Below are 23,580 nucleotides of genomic sequence, written 5' to 3' on the forward strand. Positions count from 1 at the left end.
CTAGGAACACTAGCTGACTCTCCCCTTACTGAGCATGTGCAAACAGTCTAACGCAGCTAAAACCACCTATAATGCACAGCATTCTGCACTTTCTTTGAACGTCCAGCGTTACACTGTAACGCAACATGGGCACTGTGAACAGCACATTGATTTTTCATTAAAGTGAGTTGGGCTGCGTTACAGGCTGCTCTAACGTGCGCCTGTAACGTCCCACTGTGAAAGCAGCCTAAATTCCCCATCTCAGGTACACTTTAAGTTACTGTAATATGAAATTGATGACTTTCCCAAGAACATTTCAACTTATAGTTGTACCCTTCTCAGCTACCCCTGGCCAATAGGAAGAATCAGTGGGCTTAATGCGTACCTGATGTGACATGATGAGATAAACATCTGCATGTAAAGTACTAGCCGTACTAAGAAATTATCAGAAGTCCCTTTATGTTTTCAAATACAGCAAGAGTTTAAACAAAAAATGGAGTTGTTATCTATGCAAAAGAGCTTGTCAACAGCTTTTGAATGTAGTTTGGTTTCCTGAACAGTGAACAGAAGCCAAAACAGCTGAGAAAAGGTAAAATAAGGATTCTAATGAGGTTTTACTGCAGGAAAGTTAAAGGGTCATTAGCTCTGCATCCTTTTCAGCTAAACAAAGCAGAGTGCTGATTCTAAACAGCAGCAGTGACAGTCTGATGCAATCTTAAAAATAAAGCTATAAGGTGTAACGATTGGTGTAGCAACACAGACGTCTGATTATGTGTGATCTGCAGAATCACCGATAATACAGACGCTATACCTGATTATGTGGTGATCTGCAGAATCACCAATAATGCAAGTATAGCTAGCAGAATAGCAAGGTGAATAGTGGTTGGTGCAACAGTAACTGAATAGTTTAACTAGACCTCACCAGAGGAGCTGGTGGGCACTATTGGCACAGTAACTGAATAGTTTTGCTAAACCTCACCAGAGGAGCTGGTGGGTACTATAGTACTCAGTAATAGAATAGTGGACTAGATCTCACCAGAGGAGCTTATGAGTACTAGCAAAGAGCACTTCACCAGTGACAGGGTTCACTGGTGAGTAGAATGGTCAGCGGGCTAGGATCAGTAACAGGCGGTCAGGTACAGTACAAAATCGACAGGCAAGAGAGTAGTGAGATATCAGGCAGAGTTCAGCAACAGAGGCAGATGGGCAGAAGTACAGAATCGATAAGCAAGAGCAGGGTCAGAGAATAGCCAGAGTCATACACAGAATATCAAATATACAATAATACAATAATCCTGGTCTTGTGTGAAATCCCTGGTTTCCTCCCAGATCAAAGCACACCGGATACTATCTAAGGTCTGAGCGCTAACACATCAGTATTCGCAACAGCAGACAGGTTGTGAGTGAAGACTGAAGGCTTTTGAAGCAGAGGTGACCCCACGGCCGCGCCCACCACCAATCAGCAAATCCGGAGCGCCGCGAGTCTCCTCTGACGTCAGCCGACCGGCCAGTCAGCTGACGCGCCTCCTCCCCGCATAAAGGTCCTGTCTCCGCGCGCGCCCGCGCGATACAGCAACCCTATGAGCAATAGACAACCCCGTCCTCGGCGTACTAGACGCCAGAGGAATGGGCGAAGTCCCAGAGCAGGGAAGCGATGCGGCTGCGGAGACACCCTGTGTGCCCACAGCCGCTGCTTCCGTGAATGTTACATAAGGCCTCTTTTCCATGGGCTGTTGAGAGTCAGTGAAATGCCTCTCACAACTGTTCACTCTTGCCTGGTAACTGCTTGTTGCTGCCTGGTAACTGCTCACTGCTGCCTGGTAACTGCTTGTTGCTGCCTGGTAACTGCTCACTGCTGCCTGGTAACTGCTTGCTGAGCACACAGCTCAACAGTCCGTGGAAAAGATGCCTGAGACTGAAATAAATATATGAGACTCTTTTTAATATAAATAATGCTCTATTTATCATTTATTTATCATCCAAACTACACATACAATTTATTATCTCATAAATTTATTTTCACTTTAAGCAGAACATCATTCAGAAAGTTACAATTTTCAAGTTCGGCCTCTTTTCCATGGACAGTTGATAGGCAGTGAAATGCCTCTCAAACTCTCACAGCTGCTTGCTGCTGCCTGGTAACTGCTCACTGCTGCCTGATAACTGCTTGCTGCTGCCTGATAACTGCTTGCTGAGCACAAAGTTCAACAGTTCGTGGAAAAGAGGCCTGAGGTTTACTGGATAAATCTGTCTATCTGTATGGCCTCTTTTCCATGGTCTGTTGATAGGCAGTGAAATGCCTCTCAAACTCTCACAACTGCTTGCTGCTGCCTGGTACTTGCTCATTGCTGTCTGGCAACTGCTCACTGCTGTCTGGTAACTGCTCACTGCTGCCTGGTAACTACTTGCTAAGCACACAGTTCAACAGTCCGTGGAAAAGAGGCCTAAATCTATCTGTTTATTTTTGTCCATGCAAGTATAGATCTTTTCCCAAGTGAATAATAGGTTGTGCTTGCAAGGCTCAGAGGCCCCTCCCACTCCAAAGAAACCTCTCATCAGTCTACATCCTCCTATCATCCTATATAATAATCTGCCTGTGTCCCTGCGTCCTCCTGTGTCCGTGCATTTAGGCCAGCACGCATGCGCAGCACGTGGGCGGACTTTAAACAGCACAGGAGGAGGCGGTTGTGTGCGCGCACGTTGCGGCATGCTTGCGCGTCGTGGCCATTGTGTTGTGCAGGCGTGTATGTGTAGGGGCCGCGTGCAGGTGATGTTGCGGCGGCGTTGGCGACGGGGGATGTGAGGGGCATAGCGGGCCAAGGCCTAAGGTCTAGTAGCTGAATATTTATAAATATTTATAGATGAGAGGATTCCCTGCTCTGCTATTGGTCATGGACATAGACATGCCAGATATTGATTTAGCACCATATTGCTTACCAGTATATGGAAAGGCTTCAATTCCCTAAGACACGTTCAGTAAAATATAAAGGGTCGGTAAAATACCACATTTGGGGCGGATCCAATCCACTTTTTCTCCTGATTTTTCTCTTTGGTGATATTTTCACATCTTATCAATAAAATGCATTTTAAGCCACCAGCAAGCAAGAAATTATTTTGACAGCACTTTTTCACCTACCCCCGGCCCCGTCTTCCGGCCGGGTTGGGACTCAGTGCGTTTGCGCTGGCAGTGATGCTTGCATACTACAGTACGCAGGGCCAGCGCTACAAGTAAGGCAAAGGGGGCAATTGCCCCCGGGCCCCAGAATCCCTGGGGACCCCTCTTTACCTGGCAGACAAAGATAAGATGCCCGCCGCCCGATGCCTGCCCCACGTGCCGCCTGTGTGGCCTGCCTGGGTGCCGGCGATTGTTTAGCCTGCCACCGCCCAGCCCAGGGCCGGTGCTGCCATAGAGGCATACTGCTGCTTCACATGCAAGGGCCCCGGGGGAGCAGTGGAATCATGGTCACAAGGGGGGAGGCTGTTCGGGGAGGGGGCCCCCCGCTTCAGTTTGCCCCGGGGCTCCGGAGCCCCTTAAACCGACCCTGACAGTACGCAACTGTGTCCGGGAGCGCTTTGCTCTACGCTTGTGCAGATTGCTCGCGGTTGGGTACTGTAGTATGCGTGCATCACTGCCAGCGCAAACACACTGAGTCCCGACCCGGTCAGAAGACGGAGCCGGAGGGCAATTACTGGTACAGGAGGAGGGCAGAAAGGAGAATGGGGGGGAGCGCTGAGCACCAGGACAGCTAACCATACATGCCTGTTCCCCCCCATTTCTCATCTTTATTTGGATTCTGGTATCCTTTAATTGTGTAACTGTGGTTACCCACAATGCACACTGCTCAATATGCAAATTATATCTTTATGCCCCTGAAGCCAGCCCAAACAGCTCGGGGTGACCCAAAACCATTAGGAAAGTATAGTGCACTTATGCTACGTACACACATGCGACAATGATCGTTCGTTATGAACGACGAACAAACTTTTAATTGAAGAAAGAACGACCTAAGTAAAGTTAGTTGTAAAAGGCGTGTGACGATCAGATCGTTAGAACGAACGTTACATCACATAAAGCAACGATTGTGCTTGCGCATAAAAATGAAAAGTTCCATGGAGAAATGGTGAAATGCGCATGTCAAGCCTAGTACGAACGACCGTTTCCAACGATGTACTACTTTTGCAAACGATCGTCGTTGGGAAAAATCCGCCAAGCTAGATCATTCGTTTTGAACGATCTAGCTCGTCCGTCGTTAGACTTCATGGTCGTTGGCTGCTTTTTTTCAAACGATCGTCGTTTGAAATGATCGGGGAACAATCGTTTCAAACTACTATAGTCGCATGTGTGTATGCACCTTAAGGGCCCTTTCACATGGGCAGTTGAGCTGTGTACTCACCAAGCAGTTAACAAGCAGCAGCGAGCAGTTACCAGGCAGCAGTGAGCAGTTGCCAGGCAGCAGCAAGCAGTTGTGAGAGTTCGACAGGCTTTTCACTGCCTATCAACTGCTCGTGTGTAAGGGCCCTTAGTCCTCTTTTCCATGGACAGATGAACTGTGTGCTCAACAAGAAGTTACCAGAGAGAGCAGTTATCGGGCAGCAGCAAGCAGTTGCCAGGCAGCAGCAAGCAGTTGCCAGGCAGTAGCAGCCAGTTCTGAAAGTTTGAGAGGCATTTCACTGCCTCTCAACAGTCCATGGAAAAGAGGCCTTAAAAAGACCGAAAAGCCCTCCTACTAAAAAAAAGCAATGCTTAGTGTCTGAGAAGTGCTGACATACTGTAGGTATGCCTGGCAACTGCTTACTGCTACCTGATAACTGCTCCCTGGTAACTGCCTGCTGAACACACAGTTCAACTGTCCGTGAAAAAGAGGCCTTATTGTTTAAAAGGAAATAAATATGGCAGCCTCCATATCCCTCTCACTTCAGTTGTCCATTAGGCCTCTTTTCCACGGACTGTTGAACTGTGTGCTCAGCAAGCAGTTACCAGGCAGCAGTGAGCAGTTAACAGGCAGTAGTGAGCAGTTACCAGGCAGCAGCAAGCAATTACCAGGCAGCAGCAAGCAGTTCTGAGAGTTTGAGAGGCATTTCACTGCCTATCAACTGTCCATGGAAAAGAAGCCTCAAGTGGAGCTAACTGTGTGCAAAAGACTGGAAGCCCACTCCCTGTAGATTGTCTGTCATTGTGCCAAGACCCCAGTAAACGTCGGGCCTCTTTTCCACGAACTGTTGAACTTTGTGCTCAGCAAGCAGTTACCAGGCAGCAGTAAGCAGTTACCAGGCAACAGTAAGCAGTCACCAGGCAGCCGCAAGCAGTTGTGCGTTTGAGAGGCATTTCCCCACCTATCAACTATCCATGAAAAAGAGGCCTCAAGTGGACTTCTGTCAGATTTCTACTGCCTACTGTAAGTGACAGCAACATAGGAGAAAAGTAATTTATGGCTCATTTTACTCTGGAAAAAATGTACTTCTTATTTGTATATGTTCAGGGCCGGATTTAGGCCAAGGCCACCTAGGCCATGGCCTAGGGCACCACAGGAGCAGGGGCACCAAAGCAGCAGGCTAAATTGGTGCAGCATTTGCAAGCTTGCAAATGCTGCAATGCAGGGAGATCAGATGAGTGCCTGATCTCCCTGCTGCCAGCCACCTGCACAGCAGCCACCTTGCTCTCTGTGCACGTTGGCGTTGTGGTGGGCAGCTACAAACTTGGGCAGCAATGGAGACGGAGGGGATGAAGAAGCTTCTGCACTGGAGACGAGTAGAGAAGTGAGTGGCACTGCTGGCTGCAGTGGTGTGGAGGTGAGCTGTACTGAAAAAGGGGTAGTGGGAAAGGGAGGGCTTAAGGGAGTCATCAGGCTACCTATACAGGAGTGGAAGGTGTCATCAGGCTACCTATACTAGAGGGAAAGAGGGGAGGGGTCATCTGGTTACCTATACTGGAGGGAACAGCATAGTGCTCATCTCACTACCTATACTGCAGGGGGCGGCTGGTGACATTGGCCTTGGGCGGTAAAGAGTACAAATCCGGCCCTGTATATGTTTGCACATATTTTAAATTTTACAGTTTTTCGCTGTAGTGCCCCTTTAAATTGATATATTACTAATTTTAAAATGTTAATATGAAGGAAAATGAAACAGCATAGAAAGGACCAGTGTGGTTTTAAATATTAAAAAAAAAAAAAATTCTTATGAAATCTTTATGGTATGCGTGACTAGGGGTGTGGTTAGGGTGTGGCAGGGGCGTGGCTTAAGTGTCCCTCTTTCTTATCTCAAAAAGTTGGGAGGTATGCTACATTGGCATACTAAGGTGCAGGGGCGTAGCAATAGGGGTTGCAAGGGTAGCGACCGCATCGGGGCCCTTGGGCCAGAGGGGCCCCGAAGGGCCCTCCCTCAACTACAGTATTAGCTCTCTATTGGTCCTGTGCTCATAATAATAACTTCAATATATACTTTGAATAGTGGTAATCCTTAACAAACTGTTTCCCATTCTTTTCTTGCACCTCTGACACTGTAGTTGCCCTTGGCAGGTTTTGGTGCGCCGTATCAATTGTTCCGTATAGAGTGCTTGGGGGGGCCCCATTGTAAAACTTGCATCGGGGCCCACTGCTCTTTAGCTACGCCACTGCTAAGGTGACAGATCATAGTTTGCAATCTTTCAGCCTAATGATTCAATGTCTTAGGAGCAAGTGTAGAGCTCAAGTACAATCACAACCTAAATCTGGATTACTCAGTAATATCCTTCAGTTGACTGTACTGGCAATTCTATGAATAGGAAAAATTCCAGGAACTCATTAATACTGAATAAATGTGTAGACCAATTACACAGGGATAACGATGCAAGCACAGCTCTGCCCAACCATACTGGAAAAGATAATAATTACTTTAAGTTTGTTGTGTAAGCATGAGACACCATGACCCAATTTGTGCTTTCGGGAATCATTTAGGAAAGGTGTTTTTTTCCCCCACAGTACTAGTACTCAGCAGGGCTGCTCAAATCCGATCCTAGTGAAATTCGGATAGTAGCTATCCCGCGTCACGTGACTATACTCTTCCTCCTTCAACCCGGAACCTGATCAGAGGGCTGGTGCACATCTAAAAGCGCTAGCGTAATCGCTAAGCAGTTTTAGGCCTCTTGCACACTGCACGCGATTCCGATTCAGATTCCGCTTTTTAATCAGTTTTTACATCCGATTCAGATTCCGATTTGCAGTGTGCAAGGAGCAAACTGCAAATCAGAGTATGAATCGGATGTAAAAACTGATTAAAAAGCGGAATCGGAATCGCTTGCAGTGTGCAAGAGGCCTAAGAAGTGATTTTTTTGAAGCAATTCCAGGCATGTGCCTAGCAATTTTTGGTGTAGAGATTTTTTTTTCTTTTTTGTACAGTTGAAGCTGCACGTGTACAGCGTTTGTAAAGAAAAAAAAAAAAAAAAAAAAACGCTTGGAAAATCGCTCTGTTCTAGCGTTTCTTTTTTAGAGCAAATTTCCACTTTCCTATTCTTAACTTTGAGGCTGATAAAAGCAGCGGGTGGAAGTATCCGCACACTGGAGGCTAAAAAATGCTTTCTGAATCTATCGACCAATCAGGCAGGGGGTGCTGCCTCAGAACCGCCAATCATGGAAGCATACATATTGTTTACAGCCTGTGCTTTAAAATGGGTTTATCTGTTATTGGCAGTCATGTGACACAGGAGAGAGATCAAATTACAACTTGTGATTAGTCACAAATGAGGAGGAATTAGACTGGCTAAACTCTCTAAATACGAATTTCTGTATGTTTTCCTTTTTTTAAGACAAGGATATTAATTGGTCGGTGCCAGCATATGCTCCACTTCTCCAGAGTTTTCCAGACTGCTGCCTATAAAATCCTTAACAATAGATGACCTGAAAAAAAAGTGTCTCCAAGACAGTGCGCTGAACAAAGGCTGGCCGCCATTTTCGGGGAGACCAGCACGACGCTCCGCCTATCAGCTTTGAGCTCTCCAGAAGGACTTGCAGGCGGAGACATTTCCCTTCAAGGAAAGGCTGTCACGTGCCCCAACAAGCTGAGAAGGCGGGGCCGCTCACTACGCACGCGTCACGTGACCCCTGAGGAACCCCCAGGTCACGTGCTGCGCGAGCGTAGGCTTCAGGAAGTGCGTACAGGTCGCTGCTGAGGGTTTTGCGGAGGCCCCGGGAGGGCCGCGAGAGACTGGCGAGGCCTCACAGCCACAGAGCCGAGGGGGAGACACTTCCGGGGCGGGAGGCCGGTGCGGCTCCAGCAGAGGCCTCCCGCGGGGACTGCAGTGCCAGACTAGGTGAGTCAGCCTGGGGTCCCTGTGTGTGGTGGGACTGTGACGTAATGTGCGTCTGATATCCGCATCTAGGAAGGATGCAGGAGCTCTTCTCACCTGTGTAGTGCTGCAGGGATGCAGGAGCTCTCACCTGCTGTGTAGGGATGCAGGAGCTCTCACCTGCTGTGTAGGGATGCAGGAGCTCTCACCTGCTGTGTAGGGATGCAGGAGCTCTCACCTGCTGTGTAGGGATGCAGGAGCTCTCACCTGCTGTGTAGGGATGCAGGAGCTCTCACCTGCTGTGTAGGGATGCAGGAGCTCTCACCTGCTGTGTAGGGATGCAGGAGCTCTCACCTGCTGTGTAGGGATGCAGGAGCTCTCACCTGCTGTGTAGGGATGCAGGAGCTCTCACCTGCTGTGTAGGGATGCAGGAGCTCTCACCTGCTGTGTAGGGATGCAGGAGCTCTCACCTGCTGTGTAGGGATGCAGGAGCTCTCACCTGCTGTGTAGGGATGCAGGAGCTCTCACCTGCTGTGTAGGGATGCAGGAGCTCTCACCTGCTGTGTAGGGATGCAGGAGCTCTCACCTGCTGTGTAGGGATGCAGGAGCTCTCACCTGCTGTGTAGGGATGCAGGAGCTCTCACCTGCTGTGTAGGGATGCAGGAGCTTTCACCTGCTGTGTAGGGATGCAGGAGCTCTCACCTTTTATTGCTGTGTAGGGATGCAGGAGCTCTCACCTTTTATTGCTGTGTAGTGATGCAGGAGCTCTCACCTTTTATTGCTGTGTAGGGATGAAGGAGCTCTCACCTTTTATTGCTGTGTAGGGATGAAGGAGCTCTCACCTTTTATTGCTGTGTAGGGATGCAGGAGCTCTCACCTTTTATTGCTGTGTAGGGATGCAGGAGCTCTCACCTTTTATTGCTGTGTAGGGATGCAGGAGCTCTCACCTTTTATTGCTGTGTAGGGATGCAGGAGCTCTCACCTTTTATTGCTGTGTAGGGATGCAGGGGGTCTCACCTTTTATTGCTGTGCAGTGATGCAGGAGCTCTCACCTTTTATTGCTGTGCAGTGATGCAGGAGCTCTCACCTTTTATTGCTGTGTAGTGATGCAGGAGCTCTCACCTGTGTAGTGCATTTGTTTGAACATTTGCATGCGAGAGTGCGAAGGGTTAATAGATTTTTGCTGTTTTCTAGCCACACCCCCTTCAGCACCTCCCTTTCCTTAACTTATTTAATGTCCTAACTAGATGCGATGTGCCTGGATATATGTATTTTTTTCCTGTGTAGTGCTGGCGGATGCAGGAGCTCTCACCTGTGTAGTGCTGGAGGGATGCAGGAGCTCTCACCTGTGTAGTGCTGGAGGGATGCAGGAGCTCTCACCTGTGTAGTGCTGGAGGGATGCAGGAGCTCTCACCTGTGTAGTGCTGGAGGGATGCAGGAGCTCTCACCTGTGTAGTGCTGGAGGGATGCAGGAGCTCTCACCTGTGTAGTGCTGGAGGGATGCAGGAGCTCTCACCTGTGTAGTGCTGGAGGGATGCAGGAGCTCTCATCTGTGTAGTGCTGGAGGGATGCAGGAGCTCTCGCCTGTGTAGTGCTGGAGGGATGCAGGAGCTCTCGCCTGTGTAGTGCTGGAGGGATGCAGGAGCTCTCGCCTGTGTAGTGCTGGAGGGATGCAGGAGCTCTCGCCTGTGTAGTGCTGGAGGGATGCAGGAGCTCTCGCCTGTGTAGTGCTGGAGGGATGCAGGAGCTCTCGCCTGTGTAGTGCTGGAGGGATGCAGGAGCTCTCGCCTGTGTAGTGCTGGAGGGATGCAGGAGCTCTCGCCTGTGTAGTGCTGCAGGGATGCAGGAGCTCTCGCCTGTGTAGTGCTGCAGGGATGCAGGAGCTCTCGCCTGTGTAGTGCTGCAGGGATGCAGGAGCTCTCGCCTGTTTAGTGCTGCAGGGATATAGGAGCTCTCGCCTGTGTAGTGCTGCAGGGATGCAGGAGCTCTCACCTGTGTAGTGCTGCAGGGATGCAGGAGCTCTCACCTGTTTAGTGCTGCAGGGATGCAGGAGCTCTCACCTGTTTAGTGCTGCAGGGATGCAGGAGCTCTCACCTGTTTAGTGCTGCAGGGATGCAGGAGCTCTCACCTGTTTAGTGCTGCAGGGATGCAGGAGCTCTCACCTGTTTAGTGCTGCAGGGATGCAGGAGCTCTCACCTGTGTAGTGCTGCAGGGATGCAGGAGCTCTCGCCTGTGTATGGGCACCTCTAGAACTCCGTTATTATAGGTACCAGGATGGTCCTGGAACTGTTGCGTAACTCACATTTACAGTATATGATTTTACTTATAGGAGATTGTTCACCATTAGTGGAATAACACAAGGGAGACTGCCACATACATGTATATGGTGGTGTGCTGGTGATGTATGTTGTTGCTGGGTTTGCCATTTCTCCTTTCCGTGGTCACCTTGTTGGTTTTTAGGGGTTTTCAGGGTTTAATTCCACTGTAGGTGATCTATTTATGCAATTAAATACCTTTTATTTTCTATATGAGAGATCACATGATTTTGTTATTTAAGTTTATAAGTAGTGAATTACATTTTTGTCTGTGGTTTTACAAGGTTGTGCTCAGTTAAGACAAGACACAGAACATTTATATCACGCTTTTCTCCTGGCGTTCTCAAATCGCCAGAACTCCTGCCACTAGGATGCACTTTATAGGCAGTAGCAGCGTTAGGGAGTCTTGCCCAAGGTCTCCTACTGAATAGGTACTGGCTTACTGAACAGCCCTTAACCATTACACTATCTAGTCACTACTAAGTACGTATAGTATAAGCCACTACCAAGTATAAAGGTGTGTATACACGCCTGATTCCACTGAGCAGATCAAAGTCAGCCTTATCGATAGCCAAACGAACCAATGGGTAGCACCAGTACACAAATATATTGAATAGCTCATGAATTGATTGATAGTAAACTGATCATGTGTGTGCAGAATGGGGATCAAAAAGTACCAAATTCTATCCCAAACAAAGCAAGTCCCCTAAAGAACCGCACCACACAGGTTATCATATAGAAAATATAAACATGAGCTTTTATTAAACAATAAGTTGCACAAATAATGATAAAATCAATTTAAAAACAGCAAGCCCGGATACACACAATGATGCATAATAATCACTGTATAAATGACAATAATATAGCCCAATCCCTCCTCAGATCCAAAAAAATGACCGTTAATGACCCGGAGGTCAGTAAAGTGTCAAATGCATACAATAAAGTGACAATGCATGAATACTGAAGGTGTATGTGCAAAGGCTGCCGATAGGCAGATAACAAATGGTGAAACCAACTACCAGAGGAAAGAGGTCCCCTGTGATGGGGAGCTAAGAAACTACCAATGTGAAGAGGAGGAAAGAAAAGGGTTGAACCCCAAGTGTGGAGTGAAGGAGGAACTTGCCACCAGAGATGGGGATAGAAGAGGGCGGTGTGGACCCGGGCTCTACCTTCGCGATTCGCTGCCAACTGCGGCTTCAGCTGGGCATAATGGACGCCGGAGCGTCCCTTGTTTAAATAGGAAGTGCGTCACAGGAAGGGGCGGGCAGTCGCAGTAAAGTCTTGTACGTGGCCACGTACAAGGAGACCAGAGCTATGCGCTCATCTGGTAGTTGGTTTCACCATTTCTTATCTGCCAATCGGCAGCCTTTGCACATACACCTTCAGTATTCATGCATTGTCACTTTATTGTATGCATTTGACACTTTACTTACCTCCGGGTCATTTACGGTCATTTTTTTTGGATCTGAGGAGGGATTGGGCTATATTATTGTCATTTATACAGTGATTATTATGCATCATTGTGTGTATCTGGGCTTGCTGTTTTTAAATTGATTTTATCATTATTTGTGCAACTTATTGTTTAATAAAAGCTCATGTTTATATTTTCTATATGATAACCTGTGTGGTGCGGTTCTTTAGGGGACTTGCTTTGTTTGGGATAAAAGTCAGCCTTATCAGCCTGCCGACAGACTGTACACACAGGCAAACTGTCGGCAGAACGGCCGCCCCGCGTGCGGGTCTGACGAACCGCCTTTTGAAGGAATCTGGCGTGTGTACGGGCCTTAAGTGATTCTACAAGGTTTGAATATGGAGTATGGTCAGCGTGGTGATGGACTCACAATTAGGGATAACCCGAACATTTCCGCTGAATTTTCATTTCAGAGTTTCCAATCGGAATGGGCTTACCGCGGCCGAAATCGGAATTCCATGGAAATCCTGCTTAATCACAACTCAGAAATTTTCAGCTAATCATAGAATTCTGAAGCATTTGGACCAGAGAATGCAGAATTTTCCAACAGAAATCGGATTACCACGGTAATTTTAGACTAATCAGATAATGTAGAATTTTTCCGTGGAAATCTGATTGCTGCGGTAATTGTAGGCCCATAACAGAACTTGCAAGCTTTGAACCAATTGGAGAATGCAGAGTTTTCCATGGAATAGGGATTACTACGGTCATTTTAGGCCAATCAGAAGATTTCTGAAGTATTAGCCCAACCAGAAAATGCATAAGTGTACCGCAGTTGCCAGTTGGAAATGCGGCTTCCCCATTATAGCGGATTCTACAATTTTCTTTTTGAATGTTTACATTTAAAGTGTACCTGATATGGTACACTGTTATTTATTTATACTTAACCAGGGCTTCCTCCAGTCCCATGAGCTGCGATGAGTCCTTCGCCGCGCTCCTCCGTTCTCGCGCTACAACTTGCGGTAATCCGGTCAGTTGCCGCCAGTCGTGGGCTTCTTCCCATGTGAGACTCGGCTACAAGCGCCCCCGCCAAGCAGAAATCCGTGGAATTGGAAAGTCTATTTTCAGAAAGCGGAGATTTTGTCCGAATCAGAAATCGACATTTCTGCCCATCCCTACTCTCAATTTTTATTTCTGATTTGTGCGGGACTCCTTGCCTAATTATGTTAGAGAGGTACAGTGATGTCAGTTCTTAATGATACCAACAATGAGGCCCAGTGCACACCGAAAACCGCTAGCAGATCCGCAAAACGCTAGAGGTTTTTTGAGGCAGATTTCTAACCATGCCTAGCGTTTTTTGGAGCGTTTTTGTGTAGCAGATTACAAATATTGTTACAGTAAAGCTGGTACTGAACAGCTTCTGTAACAAAAACGCCTGGAAAACAGCTCTGATCTAGCAGTTTTTGGAGCGGTTTTCCACTTTCCTATACTTTAACATTGAAGCAGAAACTCCTCAGAAATCCAAAAAATGCTGCAGCCCCTGAGTTTGCGTTTGTGGAAAAAATGAGCTGCTCTGGTGTGCACCATCCCATTCACTTTCATTAGCCAAGCGCTTTTCCCCCTGCAAGTGTTTTAAAAACCGCTTCAGAGCCGCTCTGGTGTGCACCAGGCCTAATATGGGGATGGGGGAATGGACACAGCAGGGAGCCAGCTGGTAAGAGCAAGATCACTAGTGCTCAATCCTTTGCTCCTCTGTCAGTAACAAAACCAGCTCCACCATCCGTTCTGCTCCACTGACCTGCATATAAGCTGAGGGGGTAACTTTTTTCCAGGGCTATGGAGTCGGGACAAAAATCTTCCAACTCAGACTCCTCAGTTTATGAAACCACGACTCCGACTCCGGGTACCCAAAATGGCTCCGACTCCTTAGCCTAATACTTAACAGGGCTGTGGATTTTGTACAAAAATCATCCTACTCCGACTCCTCAGTTTATGAAATCAACGGCTCCGACTCCGAGGGGCCCAAAATTGCTCCGACTCCAACTCCGACCCCACAGCCCAGTTTTTCCAGCGCATTTTTTGTGCTGAAATATTAGGCTTATATGCGAGTATATAAGGTAATTAACCTCCCTGGCGTTCTATTAAAATCGCCAGGGAGGCTGCGGGAGGGTTTTTTTTTTTTTAAATTAAAAAAAAACTATTTCATGCAGCCAACTGAAAGTTGGCTGCATGAAAGCCCACTAGAGGGCGCTCCGGATCCGCACTTTCGATCGCCTCCGGCGATCAAAAGTAACAAGGAAGGCCGCAATAAGCGGCCTTCCTTGTTTCGCTTTCCTCGTCGCCATGGCGACGAGCGGAGTGACGTCATGGACGGCAACCGACGTCCTGACGTCAGCCGCCTCCGATCCAGCCCTTAGCGCTGGCCGGAACTGTTTGTTCCTGCTGGGCTCGGGCGGCTGGGGGGACCCTCTTTCGCCGCAGAGCGGCGGCGATCAGGCAGCACACGCGGCTGGCAAAGTGCCGGCTGCGTGTGCTGCTTTTTATTTGATAGAAATCGGCCCAGCGGGGCCTGAGAAATCCTCCTGCGCAGGTTACCCCGAGCTGAGCTCGGGATAACCGGCAAGGGGATTAATAAAAATGCTCAATTTATTTTTTTCTACAGTATTCATGCATAAATTAGTCAGTTTTTGCCTCTTATAAAATCTTTCCTCTTCTTTATTTCGTTTCTGAAATGTCACATGCGGTAGCGTCTTTAGATAGCAGCAGGTGATCTCTGTGAAATGTTTTATAAGAATTCTAAAGCCAGTACAAAATATACCTGGTCTCCCAGAATGCTCTGTTGGGGGGAATTCTGCATAATAAACAGCCTAGGCTAAGCCACAGTGGGAGGGCAGTGCTACGCACCAATGTGCAGCAACATAAAGCCATAGGAAGAGTTTCTGATGCGGAAACTGGGTTATTTAAAGAGAATCTGCAAGAAAGTACCCTATAGGTTACCTACCTAGGGAGGGGGAAACCTCTGGATCCTAATGTGGCTTCCCCTGTCCTCCGCACTAAGCCCGATCCATTGCTGGTCCCCCCCCCCTCCCCTCCTTTGAAGATATACCGATCAAGCTTGTTGGTTGATGCTCGCAGGCCCAATAGCACCTGTAACCTTTGCGATCCAGCGCAGTATTTATTTATTGTATTTGTAAAGCGCCAACATATTACGCAGCGCTGGACAATAAATAGGGATACATACAATATTTAGGGGTGACATACAGCAAAATGACAATACCTGAATACAAGAAAGATCAGATCATGCAGCACAGTATGAGTACAAGGTAATGCTTAGTCAGTCACTGGATGGAGCATGGAGATTAGGCAAGTTAGGTTCACTCAGATGCATAGCATGGGTTCACAGTAATGGAGGTGCATGATCAGGTTGGACACAAAAGGAGGAGGACCCTGCCCAAAGGCTTACAATCTAAAGGGCGAGGTAGGGACACGAGAGGTAGGAGACCAGAGTTCAGCTGTGGGTTTAGAGCACTTGTGAGGGGTAGTAGGCCAGAGTGAAAAGGTGAGTTTTGAGGGCTTTCTTGAAGATGTTGAAGGAGGGGGCTGCCCTAATGGGTGGAGGTGGGGAGTTCCATAGTGTTGGAGCAGCTCTTGAGAAGTCCTGGAGGCATGCATGGGACTGGGTGATGCGGGGGGCGGTTAGGCGAAGTTAATTGGAAGAGCGGAGTGAGCGGCTAGGTGTGTACCTCTGAGTAAGATCGGAAATGTAGGTTGGACAGGTTTTGTGGACAGATTTGTAGGTCAGACACAGTATCTTGAATCTGATTCTGGACTGGATAGGAAGCCAGTGGAGGGATTCAAGGAGGGGATCCGCCATGGTGGAGCGATGGGAGTAGTGGATAATTCTGGCTGCTGCATTCATGATGGACTGCAGTGGGGCTGTTCGGGTCATAGGGAGACCAGACAGCAGGGCATTACAGTAGTCAAGGCGGGAAATTATGAGGGCATGGATGAGGAGTTTGGTGGTGGCAGAGGTCAGGAAAGGGCGAATCTTACAGATGTTACGAAGGTGGAAGTTGCAGGAGTTTGTGAGGTTTTGGATCTGGGGAGTGAAGGAGAGTGCGGAGTCCAGGGTGACACCCAGACAGCGGGCTTGAGAGGTAGGGTGAATGGTAGTGTGGTTAACAGTGACATGCACATCTGGGAGGTTTATGGATGTCCGGGTGGGAAGATCAAATTCCGTTTTGTCTAGGTTTAGTTTCAGGAACCTAGCGGACATCCAGGAGGAGATGGCTGATAGACAGGAGGAGACCTTGTCCATGGTAGTGGTGGATATGTCAGGGGTGTGGAGGTAGATCTGGGTGTCATCTGCATACAGATGATAGTTAAAACCCATGGAGGAGATAACCTTGCCAATGGAGGATGTGTATAGGGTGAACAGTAGGGGGCCAAGGACCGAACCTTGGGGGACTCCCACCGAGAGGTGGTGGGGGGTGGATGAGGACTCATTGAAAGCGGTCGTGAAGGAGCGGTTGGAGAGGTAGGATGAAAGCCAGGACAGGGCAAGATCGTGAATGCCCATGGACTGGAGGGACTGGAGGAGTAGGGGATGATCTACTGTGTCAAAAGCTGCTGAATGGTCAAGAAGGAGGAGAATGGAGTATTTACCTTCAGCTTTATCTAAGGCAAGGTCATTGACCACTTTGGGGAGAGCAGTTTCGGTTGAGTGGGCAGGCCAAAATCCAGATTGCAGTGGGTCTAGCAGTGAGTTGGCATTGAGGAACTGGGTCAGGCGTTTGTGAACCAGACGCTCAAGGAGTTTTGAGGCAAAGGGGAGGAGGGAGATAGGATGGTAGTTGGAGGATAGCGAGGGGTCGAGGGAGGGTTTCTTGAGCAGGGGTAGTACAGTGGCCTGCTTGAAGTCTGAGGGGAAGGTGCCTGTGGATAGGGAGAGGTTGAACAGGGTAGTGAGGACTGGGGCCAATTCCGTGAAGTGAGGCTGGAGTAAATCAGAAGGGATGGGGTCAAGGGGGGAAGTAGTGGTATGGGAAGTCTGCAGTAGGTGGATGACTTCCTCGGTGGTAGTAGGAGTGAAGGATGTGAGGGGAGGATAGGGTGGAGGAGGAGCTGCTTGGGAGGGGGTGGGAGGTGAAGATTTGAGATTGGATATTTCCTGGCGGATGGAGACAATTTTGTTGAAGTGGGTGGCTAAATCTGTGGCAGAGAGGGAGGAAACGGAGGGTGGGTTTAAGCAGGGAGTTGAAAGTGGCAAAGAGACGCCGGGGGTTGGAAACTTGTGCTCCGATGAGCTTGGTAAAGTATTACTGCTTCGCATGAGCAAGGGCAGTGTGAAACTGCAGCAGGTTGGTCTTGTACTGTTGGAAATCCTGGTTAAGTCTAGATTTCCTCCATTTCCGTTCAGTGGCGCGTGTTTTCTTCTGGAGGTTGCGAGTATGGGTAGTGCGCCAGGGCTGGGGGTTAGGGGGTCGGTTGCGGCGAAATATTGGTGGAGCAGCTTTCTCTAGGGCTGATGAGAGAGTTTGGCGATACTGAGCTGCAGCAAGATTAGGACAGGTTAGGGTGGGGAGAGTGGAGGAGAGGGCATGGAGGGGGTCAGCATATACCATGTGCAGGCGAGACGCCTGTGCAGTAGAGTGGACCCCAATCAGGCTCTGCTATGATTGCCCGAGGGGAAACTTGTACTGTGCCTGCACTGGATCTGTGTGGCACAGGATGAAGGAAGAAGTCTCTTTAGAATCCAGAGGGCTTCCTCCTCCCTACGTAAGTACCCCATAGGGTACTTTCTTACAGATTCTTTTTAATTTTTTTTTTGTTCTTTATAGGTTATCTTTAAAAGTGGGTATCCAGATTAATTTACTGCTTTCTACTTAGTCGTTACGGTTAGGGCCCGTTTCCACTTGTACTAATCTGCATGCGGTTCCTGCATGCAGATTCGCATAGACAATACAAGTGGATGGGACTGTTTTCACTTGTCAGGATTTCTGAGAGTTTCTCTGTGCTGAAAAAATCTGCACGGCAGAGCCCTCAGAATTCACACACTGCCTTGCGGCGTGCGATTAACATACAATGTATTTAATAGGAAATTCGCATGCATTTTCGTCTGCAAATTTTACCGCAAATTTTTGGGCGTTTTCGCATAAAATCAATGTAAAAAGCACACAGGCACTGACATGGTTAAATTCGCATACTCATTAACATATGCAAAAATGCCCGCGAATTCGCGGTAAAATTTGCATCCTCGTGCGAATTCGGGTTTTGCGTTTTCCGCAACTAATTCACACCGCACAAGTGGAAACGGGCCCTTACTCTTTAAATGCTGTCCTTACTGTATGTAAAGGAGTTTTGTTTAGCTTGCAGTTATTAATGTATTTCCCAGTGTGGGATGGTTTCCCACTGATGACTGTGTTTGTATTCAGCACCTGCCCAGGGTCACTGGCTGATCCTGTTATGTGTAAGACATCCCGCATCGTGTGTCAGCTGAGGCGGTAGCTGCAAGGTCATAAGCTGGGAAGTCTCAGTAGGTCGAGCAGGGTGCTTTCCGTATGGACAAAGTACTGTAACCTCTAACAAGCATTAACCTCATTTACTGCTCTGATAATGGCATGCTATGATCTGCTTGCAGTGGGTGATTGCACTGTACAGCTAGTTATTTTGTTACTTTATCAGTCAAGCCTTTACTGTATTCTTGGCTGTTCTTTAGAATAATTTCACGGTTTTAACTAGGGTTGCAACGGTATGAAATATGACGGTATGATAACCGCCTAAAAAAAAAATCACGGTATCACAATATGCCTTTTCAGGGGGATGGGGGCGCGATCAACGACGGGGGAACACGGAGCAGCGAGGGAAGCCTCAATAGGATCCTGAGGCTTCACTCTCTTAAGGTAAGTATCTAAATTGTGACCGAGCTTTGGCTCAGGTACACTTTTTTTAAAGTTAAAGTACGTTACGGCTGGAACCCGAAAACTTTGGGATCCGGCCGGCCAATACGCAAAGTGGTCAGCAATTGGTGCCCCAGTTAGGTTAGTCAGGTAGGTGCCTCCAGTACTAGTAGCCAGTATAGTTGCCCCAGGATAGGTTAACCAGGTAGGTGCCTCCAGTATATGAAGGCAGTATAGCTACGCCCAGTATAGGCTAGGCGCTTCCAGTATAGGTAGCCAGTATAGTTGTCCCCAGTGTAGGTATAGGTGCCTCCCAGTATAGATAGCTAGTATAGTTATCCCCAGTATAGGTTCCTCTCGGTATAGATAGCTGGTATAGTTGCCCCCCGTATAGGTGCCTCCCAGTATAGATAGCTAGTATAGTCTCCCCCAGTATAGGTGCCTCCCAGTTAAATAGCTAGTATAGTGGCCCTCAGTATAGGTATAGGTGCTTCCAGTGTGCGGCGGTGGAGAGCGGGCAGAAACAACTCACCTGCTTTCAGCAAGCCACACGCATCATCACATTAATAAGTCTCCCTGTGATGACATCACTGGTAACAGGAAGTGAGAGAAACATAAATACGACTGAAGTTCTATTCCTTCCACCTCTTTAAACTGAAACTACTGTATATTGGGATGTTTAGGCCTTGCTCGTTCTATCCATGTTGCTGTGCAGTCGGCAAGGACATCACAGATTGCATAGAAACCTCTGCACAATATTCCCATTTATGTGCAGCGTTGTAGTGCATTCCCAGAATGCACTGCTGCCTTGGTTACCATATAATCTGTCCTCTGCTCCTCCGTCATTGTCTGGTACACAGGCGCCTTCGCTAGCGACAGGCATAAACTGCAGAATGTCATCAGAGAAGCACTTCTGTCCCCACCTGTTAGGCTGCACCTACTTTTCATAGGTGGGTAGTGGAGGGCAATTTCACCTGTCCGGCCATTACGTTACACCTTCTGGCTCTTTCATTGCATTTTTCCATCTCCACTGCAGTGGAGGAGATGAACTGCTATATTTTGGGGGGCATATAAAGTTGACCCAATGCTGCTATCTGGGGAGCGGTACAAGGGCCACCTCATACCGCTATATGGGGGGCGGGGTGGCTGATGGTTCCCATGTTATCTAGAAGTGGGCCTGGCTTAAAGAGTCTTAGGGCTCATTTCCACTTGTGATGCACGCGTCTGCTAGACACGTGGCATCATTTCCGGGTCTGCGGGTACGCAGACGAATCCCATCAGCCGTGCCGTGCACAGCTATGGGTTTTGCAGCCTCCCTCACCATTTCGGATCAAAATTACGTCCGAATCGGTAGCACAAGCGATTCGGCCGGCTGTGCCATTATACCCTATGGCAGAGTTTTCCCACGCGATTTGCCTGCCTGGAAACTGCGGATTTGCCGTGGAAATTGCGCCAGTGGAAAATGGGCCCTGAAGCCTCAAATACCTGATTTTCCTGCACAGTCCTAATAATCATTAATGCCATAGATGAAATGCCGCATCCCTGCGGCTGAAAGCTCAATACCCCTGAAATCCCCGGGGCAAATTTCTGGGCTCCTTCCTTGTAGAGGCAGAGCATTGTGCAGTAGCTCTGCCTCTACTCCCGTCAATCTGCGCGGATCTCCGCCTTCTCCCGCCTCTCAGTCTTCTTTCACTGAGGGGCGGGGATTGACGCGAATGGAGGCAGAGCTACTGCACAAAGCTCTGCCTCCCCCGGGCAGCAAAATCCACGACCTGGAAAGTTGTGAATTTTTGCCCCGGGATGTTGGGGGTATTGAGCATTCAGCTGCAGGGATGCAGCGTTTCATCTAGGGTATCAATGCTGCGTACGTTAAAAAGGGGCGCTGGGAAAAAAGGGCGCCGGGTTTTTAACGATAAGCATGGATAACGTTTAAAAATGTATTGTACTGTATTTCGTTTAAAATTAATGTTTTATAAAGTTATAAATCATTAAATAATGTGCATTAAATCGGCAATTGTAAAAACGTTAATCTTTCGTTTAAATAGTGAAACGTATAATAACGTTTAAAAATTTTTTTTACTTAATAACCCTCCCTGTACCTACCCCTAACCCCCAGACCCCCCTGTTAGTGCCTAAACCTAAGACCCCCCTGTTGGTGCCTAAACCTAAGACCCCCCTGTTAGTGCCTAAACCTAAGACCCCCCTGTTGGTGCCTAAACCTAAGACCCCCCTGTTGGTGCCTAAACCTAAGACCCCCCTGTTGGTGCCTAAACCTAAGACCCCCCTGTTGGTGCCTAAACCTAAGACCCCCCTGTTGGTGCCTAAACCTAAGACCCCCCTGTTGGTGCCTAAACCTAAGACCCCCCTGTTGGTGCCTAAACCTAAGACCCCCCTGTTGGTGCCTAAACCTAAGACCCCCCTGTTGGTGCCTAAACCTAAGACCCCCCTGTTGGTGCCTAAACCTAAGACCCCCCTGTTGGTGCCTAAACCTAAGACCCCCCTGTTGGTGCCTAAACCTAAGACCCCCCTGTTGGTGCCTAAACCTAAGACCCCCCTGTTGGTGCCTAAACCTAAGACCCCCCTGTTGGTGCCTAAACCTAAGACCCCCCTGTTGGTTTTTTCGTTTAAAAATAATGTTAAAAAAAAAAAAAATGTACTGTTTTTCGTTTAAAAATGTTTGAAAAAAAATATTGTACTGTTTTTCGTTTAAAAATAATATTTAAAAATGTATAAATCATTAAATAATGTGTAATCATGAGAAGCAGTAATAAAACATTAAGTCTCCGGGCGCCGCTTTTAAAACGTTATTTTTCTCCGGCGCCCTTTTTTCCTATCGGGCGCCCATTAAACGATATTTATTATAGGAGTGAATGGCGGCGCCCGATTTGTCCACTAGCCTCAGGCGCCCGAATTTACTGTTACCATTAATGCTAAAGAAGACTGTAATGTAAAAAAAAGGGTTTTTTTGAGGCTTCAGAGTCTCTTTAAGTAGTAGTCCTACTTGCAAGACTCGCACGCTTTTTTCCACGATGGGAAAACACACACATTAGTTCCCTATGGAGAGTCACAATGAAGTGGGGGAATGTCATTTTAGGGTTGGTTGTTGTTTTTTTTGTTTGTTTTATTTTACACCAGTTGGCGACGTGTGCCAAAACTGCAAAGGATCATCCTTTCGAGTGTGACGCCTGCCCTAATCCTGCTCCAGCGCTCTATTTTACCTCTTAAAGGACATCCGAGGCGAAAATAAGAATTGTATCTATCCCGATTCTCCTAAAATTGACTTCTTTTAGATGTCCAACGGTTTTATTTTATACAGTGGGTTGCAAAAGTATTTTGTCATATTACTGCCACAAACATGAATCAATTTTATTGGAATTCGACATGAAAGACCAATACAAAGTGGTGTACATGTGAAAAGTGGAACGAAAATCCTATATGATTCCAAACATTTTTTAAAAATCAATAACTGCAAAGTGGGGTGTGCGTAATTATTCAGCCCCGAGTCAATACTTTAAAGAACCACCTTTTGCTGCAATTACAGCTGCCAGTCGTTTACGGTATGTCTCTACCAGCTTTGCACATCTAGAGACTGAAATCCTTGCCCATTCTTCTATGCAAAACAGCTCCAGCTCAGTCAGATTAGATGGACAGCTTTTGTGAACAGCAGTTTTCAGATCTTGCCACAGATTCTCGATTGGATTTAGATCTGGTTTTTGACTGGGGCATTCTAGCACATGGTGGATATGTTTTTGTTTTAAACCATTCCATTGTTGCCCTGGCTTTATGTTTAGGGTCATTGTCCTGCTGGAAGGTGAACATCCGCCCCAGTCTCAAGTCTTTTGCAGACTCCAAGAGGTTTTCTTCCAAGTTTGCCCTGTATTTGGCTCCATCCATCTTCCCATCAACTCTGACCAGCTTCCCTGTCCCTGCTGAAGAGAAGCACCCCAAGAGCATGATGCTGCCACCACAATATATGACAGTGGGGATGGTGTGTTCAGAGTGATGTGCAGTGTTAGTTTTCCACCACACATAACGTTTTGCATTTTGGCCAAAAAGTTCCATTTTGGTCTCATCTGACCAGAGCACCTTCTTCCACATGTTTGCTGTGTCCCCCACATGTCTTGTGGCAAACTGCAAACAGGACTTCTTATGCTTTTCTATTAACTATGGCTTTCTTCTTGCCACTCTTCCATAAAGGCCAACTTTGTGCAGTGCACGACTGATAGTTGTCCTATGGACAGATTCCCCCACCTGAGCTGTAGTTCTCTGCAGCTTATCTAGAGTCACCATGGGCCTCTTGACTGCATTTCTGATCAGCACTCTCCTTGTTCGGCCTGTGAGTTTAGGTGGACGGCCTTGTCTTGATAGGTTTACAGTTGTGCCATACTCCTTTTATTTCTGAATGATCGCATGAACAGGGCTCCGTGGGATGTTCAAGGCTTTGGAAATCTTTTTCTAGCCTAAGCCTGCTTTAAATTTCTCAATAACTTTATCCCTGACCTGTCTGGTGTGTTCTTTGGACTTCATGGTGTTGTTGCTCCCAATATTCTCTTAGACAACCTCTGAGGCCGTCACAGAGCAGCTGTATTTGTACTGACATTAGATTACACACAGGTGCACTCTATTTAGTCATTAGCACTCATCAGGCAATGTCTATGGGCAACGGACTGCACTCAGACCAAAGCATTAATGTCCAAGTGGAATCTCCGCATC

General features: G+C 47.7%; 1 protein-coding gene across 3 annotated transcripts in view; it reads left to right on the forward strand.

Annotated features, from left to right (window-relative positions):
• Window positions 1-8,040: 8,040 nt before the first annotated feature.
• USP19 (ubiquitin specific peptidase 19) overlaps window positions 8,041-23,580 on the forward strand; it is a 157,312-nt gene continuing 141,772 nt past the window's right edge. For 2 of the 3 annotated variants that reach the window (XM_068252644.1, XM_068252645.1), the window contains exon 1: window positions 8,041-8,266. The gene's annotated coding sequence lies outside the window, so the exon portion shown is untranslated. The remainder of the gene's footprint in view (window positions 8,267-23,580) is intronic. The other variant, XM_068252646.1, reaches the window with a different exon arrangement.

This window comes from Hyperolius riggenbachi, chromosome 9 (genome assembly GCF_040937935.1).
Source record: "Hyperolius riggenbachi isolate aHypRig1 chromosome 9, aHypRig1.pri, whole genome shotgun sequence".
Classification (NCBI taxonomy): Eukaryota; Metazoa; Chordata; class Amphibia; order Anura; family Hyperoliidae; genus Hyperolius; species Hyperolius riggenbachi.